The 12,110-nt window shown below is 46.7% G+C and overlaps 2 long non-coding RNA genes and 1 other non-coding gene across 4 annotated transcripts; 1 reads left to right on the top strand and 2 right to left on the bottom strand.

The window, feature by feature from the left end:
• Positions 1-1,269: 1,269 nt before the first annotated feature.
• LOC135967126 (uncharacterized) lies at positions 1,270-7,937 on the bottom strand. The gene is made up of 2 exons (XR_010581008.1): positions 7,705-7,937; positions 1,270-1,861 (listed from the first exon to the last, which is right to left on the bottom strand). It is a non-coding gene; the product is annotated as an uncharacterized lncRNA (long non-coding RNA).
• Positions 7,938-8,794: 857 nt separating this feature from the next.
• Positions 8,795-8,898, bottom strand: LOC123568954 (small nucleolar RNA U13). Its single transcript, XR_006692504.1, has one exon. It is a non-coding gene; the product is annotated as a small nucleolar RNA U13 (small nucleolar RNA).
• Positions 8,899-9,679: 781 nt separating this feature from the next.
• LOC123568687 (uncharacterized) lies at positions 9,680-11,797 on the top strand. 2 transcript variants are annotated; one of them, XR_010581007.1, is made up of 2 exons: positions 9,680-9,922; positions 11,187-11,797. It is a non-coding gene; the product is annotated as an uncharacterized lncRNA (long non-coding RNA). The 2 variants fall into 2 exon arrangements; XR_010581006.1 differs by lacking the exon at positions 9,680-9,922 and adding an exon at positions 10,273-10,394.
• The last annotated feature ends 313 nt before the right edge of the window (positions 11,798-12,110 follow it).

Raw genomic sequence — 12,110 nt, forward strand, 5'->3', positions numbered from 1 at the left:
CTCTGTGACCCAGACTGGAGTGCAGCAGCATGACAATGGCTCACTGCAGCCTCGACCTCCCAGGCTTAAGTGGTCCTCCTGCCTCAGCCTTCCAAAGTGCTGGCTGGGACTGCAGGTGTGAGCCACCATGTCTGGCCCTGAGCGGATTTTCTCCTTGCCTCACCTTTCATTTTCTTCCCAGTGGAGTGAGGAGGATTCTCCAGGTTTCTCAGCCACCACAGTTGGTATCCTTACCTCCATTTGACTTATTCCTGCCCTGTGAGGTGGTGAACTGGCTTGATGGGCCTCTCTTCCTGGGCTTTGTGAGCCTCAGGAATGCTGCCCAGCCAGGCCCAAGTCCTGGTCTGCATCATCTTTGCCTTAAGGAGGATGGTGCAATCCTCCATCCCTTGGCCCCAAGTGCTCAGACAACTTTGTTTCAAGGAGTATATTCTGTTCAGAGTATGGTCAGAAAAACAGAAACCACTCTAGGCATTTCAACAGAAAAGATTTTATACAGGGGACTGGTTAAATGGAAGGAAGCAGTTCTTACCTAGGTCCGGATGAACAATGAGGAGAACCTGGGGTTACCAGAACCTAGAAGCTCCAAGGAGGAACCCTGCAGAGCTTGGAGCTACACCTTAAAGCTGGGGGTGCTGCCTGGGTGCTGCTGCTGCCTCTGAAGCTTGAAGGAGGGGCCCCAAGGCTCAGAATTCTGAGGTGTGACCCAGTTGCTGCTAGTATCTTAGGAGCTTAGGAAGGGGCTCTGTGGAGTGGGGACTCAGACATCCAAGGAGGGGGGACTGCCTGGCTGGTGCTGTGACCTCTTGGGGGGCATGCAGTGAGGCTGGTACTGGGAGAGCCAACGAAGCTGTCGGTTGGAAGCAATTGCTGCTGTGGGGGCACAGTGCTTCTCTGTGGGCACAACACTGGCAGAAGCACCAGGCAAATAGGGAGCAACAAATCCTTTCTCATCTCCTCCAGCTTTCTAATCTCCTCTAGCTCCCACTAGATGCAGAATCAAGCAAGAGCTAACTGGCAAAGTAGAAATGCAATTTGTAGAGTTCCAGAGCCTGTGTCCCAAAGCAGAACAGAGAAAGGTGGGGGCATCCTCTGATTCCCAGAGGATGTATTCATTGGGGGGATATTTTCTAGACAGGCATAAGGAACCTCAGAAGGTAGTTTGGACTCTCTTTCAGCCCATGCACTTGGCCATCTGTTTGAGTCTCTGTTGTCTGATCTGTCAGTTCTTCGTTTTCTACGACAGGTCCTGGGGTTTTCATACATTGCTTTTATTTATTTTTTTAAAATGCGAAGTTGGGACCACATCTCATTTTTATCCCTTTGGGGATCATCTTGATCCTCTGCCCCTTGCCCCGAACTGCACAAAGCCCACTTCCAAGTGATAGGAAAAAGGGAGATTCAAGTGTCAAACAATAATAGCAAGATATTATCAATGTAGGTCTGTGATTGTGTCATATAAAAAATAAAATACACACCAGTTAATCAAAGCACTACAGACACTTTTAAGTAATCCCACTTTGGCTTTGCATAACTCCACACACTGCCGGCAGCGCTCTTGTCTACCACCAGAGACCATAATATACATCAAAAATTCTCCTTTAAATTTATTTTCAGTAAAGATTGGTCTTTTGAACTGCGGCAGTGGAGGCTTAAGGGTACAAAATCTCTCTCGCCTTTTTCTCTTTTCTTTTTCTGTCTCCCCTATCTTTCTCTGGTGGGGCGGTGACTCTGGGGCAGGGGAAGGGAGCAGCAGTGGGTTCCACACATCCTGTTGAACCTTCTGTCCTTTGCATGCATCAGTTCCTCTCATCTGCCCCTTGATTAAGTCATTAAAGCAGGAAGGTGAAGAAAGGTTGAGCTGCAGTAAAAGGAAGAGAGAGACAATTTCCTCCATTTGCTTGGGAGAACACCTCCAATTGCTGGGCCCAAGGATGGTCTTGAGCTACCCCAGCTGGGATGACACAAACTTAGGGCTTTCTTAGAATCCCAGATTCTGTGACATGTACAACATTGGGTGCTTAGGGGCACTAATGACAACCCCACACCATCATGGAGTCCTTTCTTGCTGCCCTCACCAATGGGACAGTGAATGAGATAGGCTTCCCAAATCATAGGGGACTGTGGCAGGTCAGTTTGTCGTGACAGTACATTTTGGTGACTAAACCTTACTCCTAGGTTTGAATTGGAATTTGTTACTTAATAACTGTATGACTTGATGTCAGGGATTTTCAAAATTGTGGTTAAATATACATAACAAAATTTACCATTTTGTTTTTGAGACAGGGTCTCACTTTGTCCCCCGGGCTGGAGTGCAGTGGTACGATCACGGTTGCTGCTGCCTTGGCCTCCCGGGCTCAAGTGATCCTCCCACCTCAGCTACTCAGGCACATGCTACCATACCCAGCTAATTTTTGTTGTTCTTGTGTTTTTTATAGAGACAAGGTTTCTCCATGTTGCCCAGATTGGTCTCAAACTCCTGAGCTTAAGTAATCTACCTGCCTCAGCCTCCCAAAGTGTTGAGATTACAAGCCTCTGTGCCCGGCCAATTTTCACAATTTTTAAGTGTGCAGCTCACTGGCATTAAGTATATTCAGATTGTTGTGCACCCATCACCACCACCCATCTCCAGAACTTTTTTAGCTTCTTGAATTGAAATGTTATACCCATTAAACACTAATTCCTCATCCCACTCCCCACAGCCCCTGGTAACCACCATTCTAATTTCTGTCTCTATGGCTTTGTCCATTCTAGGTATGTCACAGAAGGAGAATCATACAGCATTTGTCTTTTTGTGCCTCACTTATTTCACTTAGCACACTGTCCTCAGGGTTTGTCTGTGTTGTAGCGTGTGTCCTTGATGTCAGTCTTTGCTCTAAGTAGACTGAGAGTTGCCAGCTCATGTACTCTGCTCCCTTGCCCTGCCTCAAAATGAAGAGTGGGCTAAGTGAAACCTATAGGGGGAAAAATGAGAATATATCCGCAGACTCTTAGAGCTGAAGGGGATCTTAAATGTCATCTGATTCTACCTCCCACCATTGGGGGACATCCTCACTGTCAGCTCTGAGCGGGAAGGTGGACTGATAAGAGTGGTAATCCTCCATATTTTTTAAGTAATTTACATTTTTTCCTGAGATGTTTGTATCTATGATTTCACTGGATCCTAACAACAATTCTAATGTAGGTCCAGGTAGGTCTTATTTCCTGTTTTACTGAGAGGGAAACCAAAGCCCAGAGGTAGAGTCGAATTTGCTTCTGAGCAATTGTGATGGAGTCTCTTGTTTTTTAGTCTTCCATCCTTTCCTACAGTAGCCCAGTTTGCAGGTTTGCAGGTTTGCAGACCTGTTTCTATTTCATTCTTTTTTTTTTTTTTTTTCTGAGACAGAGTTTCACTTAGTCATCCAGACTGGAGTGCAGTAGCATGATCTCAGCTCACTGCAACCTCTGCCTCCCAGGTTCAAGCGATTCTCCTGCCTCAGCCTCCTGAGTAGCTGGGAGTACAGGCATGGGCCCCCAGGCCTGGCTAATTTTTTGTATTTTTAGTACAGATGGGGTTTCACCAGGTTGGCCAGCCTGGTCTTGAACTCCTGACCTCAAGTGATCCACCTGCCTCAGCCTCCCAAAGTTCTGGGATTATAGGCATGAGCCACGGCACTCAGCCTCTATTTCATTCTTTATCCAAGGTACACTTAACTCTTTCCTAATTTTCTTGGAGTTATCACTTCAAAACCCCAAGTCAGCTATATGAACCTTCTAGATCATGTCCCAGAAAAGGAAAGGTGCTGCTTAAGAATTGTCAGATTTGAGCTGGGGTGAGGCTAAGAGCTCAGAACAGGGGGACCCACTGCACTAGAGATTTCACAGCTTCATGAAGACCACCATCTTGGGAGTTGGGAGATGCTTCTGGCATCTGAACTAAGTCCCTTCTACAATAATAATAATTGTATTCCCTCTTATCCTGAGATCAACGGGAGCAGAGAGGAATGGCTGCTGTCAATTATGCTACACCTAAACAAGACACATTTCTCACCCAACCTCTTTGCCCTTGGCTGAGTCATCCAATCCTTAACTTCCATGGAGAAGAGAGAAGTCCATGGACAGGGATTTTCCTCATCAGCTGCTCCTGACCAGTGTTGGGGTTTGAGTACTTAAGGTGCCCCCCAAGGAACCATCCCAAGGATATTTTCCCTAGAGGTCTCTAAGAGTTGGGTGAAATTTAAGAAGAGCAAGCTGCCTTCCATCTGCTATCCCTGGGGTCATGTGCCTCCAGATGGTTCAGGATGAGTGGGGGCAAAGGGCAAGGGGAAGTATGTCAACTGGAACATCACAGAAGTCTAAATAAGGACTGTTCTGATTGCCATCCATGTCTTATTTTTTTGATCTCACTAAAGGAATACAACCCTACAATAAACACTCCAGCCTTACATAAATAAGCACCAGCTTGCAACTGCCTCTGTAGCCAGCTCACTGGATTCCTGAGATTAAGAACACAGGTCTAGCCCTTAGAAGGTGTCACAGCTAGGAACTATAAAAGTCATCCACAATGAAAGTGATGAGATACTTGCGTGGGCAGGCAAATGGTATTGGAGTGCGGTCGGAAATGGGGTAAATGCTACAGAAACAGCTTCCCTGGGGATAAGAAAGCCTAGGAGAAATGCTGGTTTCTAAACAGTCCAGAGGTAGGAACAGATGAAACAATCTTATTTGGGCTTGAGCAGCCAAAAGACTCCTTGGAAATCCAGGTCTGAGCCTCTGGAGCTTTCTTTTCAGCTGCCCCAGCTGCACATTCTTGAAAAGCCGGCACTTGCGCGAGGCATCTCCCAACTCAGACATGAGTCATGCCAGCTTATTTTAAGTCCTGACCTCTTCCTGGGAAGGGACTCCGACATGGAAAGCCACGTGCTGTGAAGCAACCATGGACCCCGGCCAAGGGAAACAGAGGCCCCCCCACAGCTTCCTGACAGCGTCCTTCCCAGAAGCCCAGTGTGAGCAAGGGCCAGGAGCAGCTGTGGGCACTCATGCCCCTCTCCCTTGCCAGGGTGGAACAGTGGGCCACACCACACCAGCAGCTCTTGTGCCCACCGTGATGCCACTGATGGCTGGGGCAGGGGTGCCAGGCAGGGAGAGGAAGGCCTGTGTTCTCCTCTTTCCAGGACTCTTGCCTTGGTTTTCCACTCCACAGCAGATTGTCCTGAAAGGCTACTGCAGTCCTTTGGGGATAAATGGACAGAGGGAGTATGAAGCCCATGCTCTCTCAGCCAAGTGTATTTAAGCCTTTTAATAATTCATATCCCCATTTCCATACACAGCCCCACTTAAAGAGGGATCCCAGGGAAACCTAAAAGCTTTTCTGATTGCACCAGCTTACCCAGCATCTTCATAAAAGGTTCTCAACTGGCCTCTCAGAATCGACGGCAGCAACGCTTATGAAGAAAAACTAATAGTTCCAGCTGGTAGTCATTGAAAAGTCACTTAATATTTCTCTGTGCAAGGAGATCCACTTAATGGGACACAATGTTTTTTCCCTAAGCAGTTGGGGAAAAAAAAATCCCTTGACATCATATTAATAATGTCAAGTTTTATTGGCTCTCTCATTTGACATGATATTAAACTTTTCAGACTCTATCTCGACTGAGGTACAAGGTTGTTAAAATGTGGACAGATTGGAGCGCTACAAAAATGTGGCATGGAAGAAATGCCTGTCTAGGTGCGTGGAGAGAGATGGAAAGCCAGTGACATGGGGCTTGATAGACAAATCTACTTTGTAGAAAAACTCTTAGTACGTCACCTCCTTCCGCACACTGCCTTCTTTCCGAGACTGGTGATACAGGCACCTTAGGGGAAGATGGGGCTCCAGAACTCTATGGCCTAGGGTTGTTCATTGTCCTCTGCAAGTCTAGTTTTCCGGACAGAATAAAGTGAAGACATCATGTTAAGGCAGATTACAGTTTATGAGCATAGCTTTGCTCCATAGCACCTCCTTGGGACAGAAAATTCCCTGGGTTTCTCTCTTTTTTTTTTTTTTTTTTTTTTTTTTTAGAAGGAGTCTTACTCTGTCGCCCAGGCTGGAGTGTAGTGGCGCGATCTTGGTTCACTGCAACCTCTGCCTCCCGGGTTCAAGCGATTCTCGTGCCTAAGCCTCTCCAGTAGCTGGGATTACAGGCATGCACCACAACACCCAGCTAATTTTTATATTTTTGGTAGAGAGATGAGGTTTCCCCATGTTGGCCAGGCTGGTCTCAAACTCCTGACCTCACATGCTCCACTCGCCTTGGCCTCTCAAAGTGCTGGATTACAGACGTGAGCCACCATGCCCTGCAACTCCCTGGGTTTCTAATAATAACAACAATAGCTAACTAATATGACCTGGTGCAACCATGTGGGCTGACACCATGCTAAGTGCTTTCCCGTGTTTGCCCCTATTGGATCCTCACAAAAACCAAATGAGTTAGATGTTATTGTTGTCACCGTTGTCCCCATTTTAAGAAAGAAAACTGAATGAAAGAGGCATTGTGTGATTTTCTAAGTCTGATGGCTAGTAACAGACCTGGGAATCCTATAGCCTGAAATTATGTGCTTACCACCCTTCAATACAATGGGAGCCATTATGAAGATGAAAAATGTCACATGTGCAAAGTCTGGGGACCCCAGTCTGGCCCCTGGACCTCTCCCTACCCTGGGCACCTGTCCTCTTTCACCATTTTCACTGTTGGGGACTGACAGGCAACCAAGAGGGAGGTTTTTCCAGCAGGCAGTCAGCACTGACTTCACCTGTCAAGCATAACACCATAAATAACATATTTTAAGCAAAGAACACCCCAGCAACCCAATAATGCATGTCTAAAGCCATTTTGACGTTGCAGAGATACAGTAATACTTTTATGCTTTGTTTAAAGAAATTGTTTGCAGCATATTTGTAGTGAAATCACTCCAAAGAGTTTATTTTGGATGATTGATTTATAGGAATCCAGCTCCCATACCCAGAGGATGACACTTAAATCATATCTTCTTTTCATTTATAATAAGGAACAAAATGATCATATTTTGACAAGTCTGATCATTTTGGGGGTTGAGCAGGTTCCCTCAGTGGGCTCAGTCTATAGCTCACAGAACTGATAGAATATTATTATGTCTCATTAAAATCAGCTGCAACTGCTTCAGATGGCTGCCCCAAAGAAAACAAAGCTCTTGGCGGTTTATCCTAGAGTAGTCAGTCTACCTGCTGATTTTTAAGAAGCGGACAGGTGGAAATCTTTCTACTTATGCTTGCCAAAGCCCATCTACCCTGGGTTTGAACTTAGAACATCTCCTTAAAACAGACCGGCCCCACCTAGGACTGACATCACAAGTCTTTCTGTGTCCTCTCTTCCTCCTTGATGCTGCGACACTGCTGCAGCCTCTGGCCTTCTGACCCCACAGAGGCCGTATCCCATTTCCAGGACTAATGGGAATCTTAATTGCCCAGGCTTAACGGGGAGGGTGACATTTGCTGTTTTGGCACCTGCCCTCTCGCTAAACCAAACAAGCCACTTTTGGAGCTCTCATTTGTTTCCAGATTCGCAGCTGGGTCAGAAGCCGCCTGTGCCATATCCCCAGAATCTGTGCTGTCATTTCCATATTTGTATTCATCTCCTGAGGCTGAACTTTGGGTCATGCTGAGCAAAGTCCGCCTTCTGCCCTGTCTGAAAGTCTCCTTTCACTCACCTACAAACGATGGCAGGACTCCTCTGCTGTTCTCCCCATCAGCCTGGGGCCCGGCCCTGTACCGCTCCCACTTCTTGAGAAGTGAGTTCAGTCTGTGACAGCCACACAGTGAAAAGACCGGAAAAGTTCTCCTGGAACAAAACCTCACCAAGTTCTCGGGGTCCGTGGCAGTCTGTGTAAGAGTAGCACAGTGAAAGAGCTTCCTTCTCTCATCTCCCTCTTTCATCTTCCCTAATCCCCTCCCCTCGACTTATCTTTTTTTTTCTCTCTGCCTCCAGCCCCCCTCCTCTTTCTATTCACTATCAAGAACAGCCAATTTAGCGGGCGGCCATACAGTTCCAGCAGAAGGCCCCGGGATCAGTGGCTATGGGGAATGGCACAGCCAGAAGGAGAAATCAAAGATGAAATGAGCATTTGGATCTTGCTGAAACTGAAGCTTAGCACCCTCTATGCATTATTCATGTGTGACATCGTCACCCTCTTCTCTACACTCTCCACTGAGCTACAACAGAGCCCTGAATCCTCATGGCTTTGAAATAATTTGCACGATGACACTGATCTATCTTCAACCTTGCAAACGCCCCACACAGGGCCAAGTTCTGGTCCAGCTCAGGTACAGCTGCAAGTCATGTCAGCATGAAACTACAGTCATACCCTTTTGGCAAGACACTTCAAGGAAGTGGGTAACGATTCGCATTTGGTATCTGGTTCTTAATACCTGTACCAAATGGTCAAAATCCTAAGCAAGTAACTGGTCTTGATTGGATTGTTTAAAAATATGAATTATTGACCTTGGGCAAATCATTAGATTTCCCTGAGCTTTGATGTTCCATCCCCCAAACTTGGAGTCCATAATGACTCCCTTACAGGGATGCTGTGAGGACTGAATTAGTTAATACATATATGTGGACATGCTTTGTAAACTATAAAATACTAAATGAGTATAAAAGCAATTTAAAAAGGCCGAAGTGTATTAGGCATTCACGATGTGCTTGCCATTATGCAATTGGCACTTACTTGCTCATTTAATCTTCTCAGAAATCTCTGTGAGGTTGATACTATTATTTCCCCTCCCCTCCTTTTTCTTTCATGTCAGGCGGGTAATGTGCTGACTTTGTAACAAGGTTTGAAGGAGGCACATCTCACACATGTGCCTGAACACCCGATCATCTCGCTTATGAACTACAAAAGGACCTCCCCTTTCTTAAGATGAGGAAATTCAGGACGCTTAGCGAGGTGGTTAAGGGAAGTCCAGAGCTGAGATTCTAGTGTAGGCTGTCTCTTCCCTCCCCCTCTGCAGGTACCCATTCCAGACTGAGGAGCAGGTAACTCCCCTGGTTTTGTGCAGAAACACAAATATTGATTTACCAACATGTCAAATATTTCCCCCTCCTTGGAATGCTCCTAAACCGGAGGCAGTTGGACATCTTGGGTCTCTGCTACTTCATTTGCACTGGTTTTCCATTAACCTGAATGGGTGGGCCAGTGACTATTTGCAAGGTTGGTTGGGAAGGGTTGGCTCTCAGCTTGGGATTCCTGGAACAGGTGCACTTGGGGATCTCCTCCTGGCCTCCACCTCTGCAGATCCCAGGGCCAATCTTTTGTCCCAAACTGTTTCCTCAGGAACTCATCATCTAAGGTAGCTACCCACTGGTGGGAGTAAGCTACCATCTCCAAGAGCCAGCACAGAACTTTGGGAGTGCTAAATGTGAAGAGAAGGGGGTGTTACGAGAGATCATCCCAGAGGATTACAGGGACCGGACACTCAGCGCTCCTCACAGGCACAAGTTTGGAATAATTACCCAGGGCAGACTCTCTGAAAGAGGAGGTAAGCTGGCTAAGGCTCTTAGAAGGCAGGCCTGATGACATTGTTATGTATCAGTCCAGGGCTCAGGACGTGGCGGGGTCAGGTATTAGCTGATTATCTGATTCTGTCAGCAGAGAGCTTTCAGTGAGTCCACAGAGCCAGCCCCCTGATTTCCTCATAGAAACGCTAAGCTTAGACACCTGCAAAGGAGTCCTTGTGTGAAGTTCTGCCCCTGGAAGGTGTCCTGGGTACTTACATTATCAGCATTGGAGGCAGATCCTGCAGCTCCGAAACATGCTCCAAGCTTCAGGTTGCCACATGGTTCTGGGAGATTAGGCCGTGGCAAATCTCCCTTCCCTTACTCTTGAACTTGAGCCTCTGATTCCCTCTCCTGTTGGAGCCTTTAACACGGTCAGTCTACAGACACTAGTTTTGGCTGTTGAAAAGCTTTCCAACTCCAACCTTGCTAGGGGTGGAAGAGAAGGACAGGAGGGGGTGAGGAAGAGCCATTTCTGTGACAGAAATCAAGGCCAAGGCAGGCAGACAGGTAGGTGGATTTGAGTGGCAATTCTTTTCAATCAGGAGAGGCCCAAATGACAGGAGGAGGCACTAAGTGTAGACATAAAGAAGAACTTACTTGGTTTTGAAGGTTAGCCAGGATACCTCTAATAATTGTGTTATAATAACTATAATTTTATTATTTACTATATTTACTGTTCTATCAACTTTTTTTTTGTCTTCCTTTCTTTTTGCTTTTTGAAACAGAGTCTGACTCTGTGGCCCAGGCTGGAGTGCAGTGGCGTGATCTTGGCTTACTACAACCTCCGCCTCCTGGGTTCAAGCGATTCTCCTGCCTCAGCCTCCAGAGTAGCTGGGATTAAAGGTAAGTGCCACCATGCCTGGCTAATTTTTGTATTTTTGATAGAGACAAGGTTTCACCATGTTGGCCAGGCTGGTCTCGAACTCCTGACCTCAGATTATCTGCCCACCTTGGCCTCCCAATGAACTTTTTAATATTATGTCACTTAATCCTTCCAACTACCCTATAAGAGAGGTATGATCATTAGATTTCTATTTTACATCTGAGAAAGCTGAGGTCCACGTAATTTTTTTTTTTTTTTTTTGGAGATGAATTCTTGCTCTGTTGCCCAGGCTAGAGTGCAGTGGTGCAGTCTCAGCTCACAACAGCCTCTGCCTCCTATGTTCAAGCAATTCTGCCTCAGCTTCCCGAGTAGCTGGGGTTACATGTGCCACCACACCTGACTAATTTTTTTTTTTTTTTTTTTTTTGTATTTTTTGTATTTTTAGTAGAGACGAGGTTTTGCCATGTTGGCTTCCCAAAGTGCTGGGATTACAGGTGTGAGCCACCACGTCCAGCCAGATCCAAATAATTGAAATAACTCATCTAAGGTTAGCAGTTTGAAAGAGACAGAATCAGAATGTAGACCCAGGCAATCTGATGCCAGAGTATAGGCTCCTGACTGCTGCTTTCCAGGTGCCTCCGTAGAAAGAGTGAAGAAATGCTGGGGAGAGCTCCATCTGGCCTGGTTGGGTACACATCCAGGAGACAGAGGACTTTATGGAGGGCGTTCAGGCTGTGGGAATCTGTGAATATGGCATTGTCACTGATGTGGCTCCTTCCTTTTTTCCCTTCCCACCCAATTTATCCATGTAGCACCCCTCCACAAGCTAGCGGGAGCGTGGAAGTGAGGATGAAGGATCCTTGCAGGAAGCTGAGTCCAGCCCAGGGTGCCTCTGTCCACTTCTGCTCTGCTCTCAGCACAGCTGCCTGGCTCCCACCTGTTGAGTTACAGGCCACTGACTTCCAAGTCTGGCCAGAAGGTCAGTCATCTTTTCCACCGATCCTCTGCCTTGAGCTGAGTTATCTCGCACAAGTGGTACCCACTGGACCCCGCAGCTCTGGCCCTGCTGGAACTCCCTGGCAGTTTAGCAGGGGTTTTAAATCTGGCCCATGAGGCCTTGTCAGTTTCAAGTGCCCCCCTCCCCGACCTTTTAATAAACATTTCCTTTGTTATCAGAATTATTTCCTAATTCATTCCCTTCTGTCCCTGAAAATCTAAATCCTATTTAAGTTAATGCCCTTCATTTTCATTTATAAAGACAGATACAAAATAATTATTTCCTATCTCCGTGGTTTCCTTATCTCCCGTCCTAATAATGCCTTCGGCAGATGAACATTCCCCGTCAGTTGAAACAGTTGGAGTGTTTGTTTTTTTCACTCTTTAAAGAAGAAAAATAAAATGCCTTCTTGGGCTTTGTCTCTTTTCTTCTCCTCTCTCCTCTTTTCTCTTTCTTTCTCGGCTCTTTTCTTCTCACTATCTGCTTTTTGCCCCGGGCGCCCCCTCTCCCTCTTCTGATCCCCTCTTTCTGTCCCTCTCCTGCGCCCTCTCCTGCTGTCCTGGCCCTTGCCCAGCCCAGCATTGCTGGGCGCCTCTCATTTTCCTGTCCGTGGTGCAAGCTCTCTGCGGCCTCACATCTGAATTTCATCAGCCCCTGAGCCTGCCTTTGAGCTCAAGTCCCCCCAGCTAGTAAAATTGGTTTGGATGAGCAGACGCAGTCTCGAAAAGAAACATTCTTT

Source organism: Macaca fascicularis, chromosome 14, assembly GCF_037993035.2.
Source record: "Macaca fascicularis isolate 582-1 chromosome 14, T2T-MFA8v1.1".
Taxonomy (NCBI): Eukaryota; Metazoa; Chordata; class Mammalia; order Primates; family Cercopithecidae; genus Macaca; species Macaca fascicularis.